This window comes from Neofelis nebulosa, chromosome 3 (genome assembly GCF_028018385.1).
Source record: "Neofelis nebulosa isolate mNeoNeb1 chromosome 3, mNeoNeb1.pri, whole genome shotgun sequence".
Taxonomy (NCBI): domain Eukaryota; kingdom Metazoa; phylum Chordata; class Mammalia; order Carnivora; family Felidae; genus Neofelis; species Neofelis nebulosa.
Window position 1 is genome coordinate 68451730 of NC_080784.1, and position 3038 is coordinate 68454767.

The following is a 3038-nucleotide window of genomic DNA, read 5'->3' on the forward strand; positions in this document are numbered from 1 at the left end:
GAATTCACTGACTGTAATACATATGTAAGATGAACTTATATGCACTGAGATCACTGTTAAGACACTCTTGAGAAAAATTACACCTACTACCTGATCCCCATGACCTCTAAAACTAACCAGCAGACCTCAGTGGCACTCTGTATTTGAGAAAAAAATTATCAGTTTAGAGCAATATCCAAAAAATTCTAAAATTGGTTTATTTCTCTTTCTCTAAAGCCCTGTTACCCAAAGATTCTTTGGTCCTTTTAGGAAAGGTTAGGAATGAGATTTATAATATGTGCATATTTGTAGTATGATTGGAAAATCTTTTCTGGAGATCATATGACTTTCTCTTAAGAGGTGATGAATCTGGAGGCACCTGGGTGGCTCAGTTGGTTGAGCATCTGACTTCAGTTCAGGTCATGATCTCAAGGTTAGTGAGTTCAAGCCTCACATTAGGCTCACTGTTATCAACCTGTCAGCAAGAGCTCACTTCAGATCCTCTGTCCTCCTCTCTCTGCCCCTTGACTGCTTGTGCTCTCCCAAAAATAAATAAATATTGAAAAAAAAGGTGATGAATCTGTGTGCTTACTCATGTTCGGGAATCGGCGGATGGATTATTAATTCTCATGGCAACAAAACTATATCTGTTTGAAAGACATCTAGTTTTCTCTGTATAAATGAAATGATCCCTAAGTGCATTATCTAATTATTTTGGTTATTTATACCTCAGCATCACTTAACCACAGCCACAAATCTCTGTTTTTTAAACCTGAGACCTGATTTATCTCCGGAAATTATATGCTACTATATGGCTTCTTGCAATCTCATAGCATACCATTTCTAATAAAGTCAAGGAGTGGATATAAATGGTAGCATCTTCTGCCTTATTTCAGTCTTCTGTAGGTAGAAATTTCATTGCTAGTGCTTTCCTCAAAAGTTTCTCAATAACATGGTCCAGGTGTCTTTGAGGAGATATTTACAGGTATATGATAAGATCACATGATAAATTCCCTCCACCTTCCCATTGTATAAGCCATTTTCTCTGAATAAGTAATGTTTAGGGACACCCTGGATGGCTCAGTCAGCTAAGCTTCCTACTCTTAATTTTGACTTAGGCCATAGTTTGGATCCCAAGTGGGGCTCTGCACTAACAGTGTGAAGCCTGCTTGGGATTCTCTCCCTCTCTCTCTCTCTCTTGCTCTCAGCCTTGCTTTCTCAAAACAAATAAATAAACTTAAAAAAAATGATAAATAAAATAGGTAATATTTAGTTGTCTGAGCCATGTTGGTGGTCTGAAAGGAGGTGCAGGGCTGGATGAAAAATGAAGACAATTCTGCAGCAGCAGTAGTGGTATTATTAGGACAAGGAGCAGCTTATGGACATACTAGCCAAACAGATGCTCACTAAGAAGTTCATGGTCCAGGACCAGATGAATTCTGACCATCACACAAGGACCATGCAAGATAGGTATATGGAAGTCAGTGGGAACCTGCAGGAAATGTATGACAAGGTGGGTTAAGAAAGGAGAAACTCAATGCCATTTCAAGACCCAATGAATTTGCCAAATTTTATAATAGACTCAAGCAAATAAAAAATTTTCACCAGAAACACCCAAATGAGATCTGCGTGCCAATGTCAGTGGAGTTTGAGGAGCTTCTGAAGGCTGGAGAGAATCCAGGTGAAGAAGCAGGAAGGTTGGTGGAGTTCACAGATGAAAAGGGATGCTGTGGTTACCTTGACCTCCATGACTGTTATCTTAAAGACATTAACCTGAAGGCCTCGGAAAAGCTGGATTATCATGTACCTGTCAATCTTTGATCAGTTAGTTGTTTGACATTTCTAAATAAAGGAAGAATACTGAATATAAGAAATACTTTGAAATGTTGCCTGTGTACCTTCAAGATTATACAGACTGAGTGAAGCCCCTCGAAGATCAGAACAAAGTTTTGGAGTAAGTTTGAGAAGTGAGAGAATGGTACCTTCCCTGAATGGCCAAAAGAGATAAGCCATGCCCTGACCCATGCTGGAAACTATTGTGACCTTTCTGCATTCTCTTTAAGCTTTAGGCCTGAAATGTGGTGGGACTTAAGAAGAGCATGGCCAGAGGCTATTCCACACCAGACGAAAGCCCTTGGAGTCACTTGACACCTCTCTGTTTGGCAAAAATCCCAAGTCAAAAGGCACCAAATGAGATACTGAGAAGGACAAAGACACTGCCGTCCTAGAAGCCCAGATCTACAAATACGTAGAGATTGTTGGGGAACAGTGACATCTCATTCATGAAAACATACATAACAAACAGGCAAAGATGGGGAAGATTGAGGAGTAAAAAGGAAAAGCATATCAGTGAGGATGAAAGTGAAGACAAAGAGAATGAGATCATTTCCAGCTCCCAAAACCTGCCTCTTGGCTGGCATGGCAAACCCATTTCCTACCAGTTGTATTAGGTTCATGGTCTAAACTACAACCACGAGTTTTGTGGAAATTACACCTACCGAGGTCCTGAGGCCTTCTAGCAGCACCGTGCTGACTGGTGTCGTGCTCAAGGCATGAGGTGCTTGGGCATCCCAAACATTGTCCCCTTTGCTGATGTGACACAGATTGAAGACGATGTCTCCTTGTGGGCCACACTGAAACTGAAGAAGGCATTAGAATGATGGCAGCCTGCCACTGAGGAAGAATTCACAGTGGAACATTGTGAATAAGAAGACATATGAGGATCTGAAAAGACAAGGACTGCTCTAGTGTTTAAGGATGTATCTTAGCTTTGGGGCTTGCCTGGACTTACCTAACATCTGCTTTTTCTATTTCTCCCAACCAAATGCATCTAAAGAGTCTGCTACTTAGTCTTACAGTCTAGCATGCATCTTGGACAAATCAAGGCATACTGGCAGATTGAAGAGTTGAGATGTGTTTTTTTCTCTGTTTTATATTAAAAGATCCTGTCAGAAAATTTAAAATATAAAAAAAAAAAAATAGGTAATGTTTGATACCTCAGCTTCATTAGGGAATCCCATTAGAGTGTTTGTAGTCAACTAATCAAACAAGGAGCTGGA

The 3038-nt window shown here is 40.2% G+C and overlaps 1 pseudogene; it reads left to right on the forward strand.

Annotated features, from left to right (window-relative positions):
• Positions 1–1303: 1303 nt before the first annotated feature.
• Positions 1304–2727, forward strand: LOC131506110 (splicing factor 3A subunit 3-like; annotated as a pseudogene).
• Positions 2728–3038: the final 311 nt, after the last annotated feature.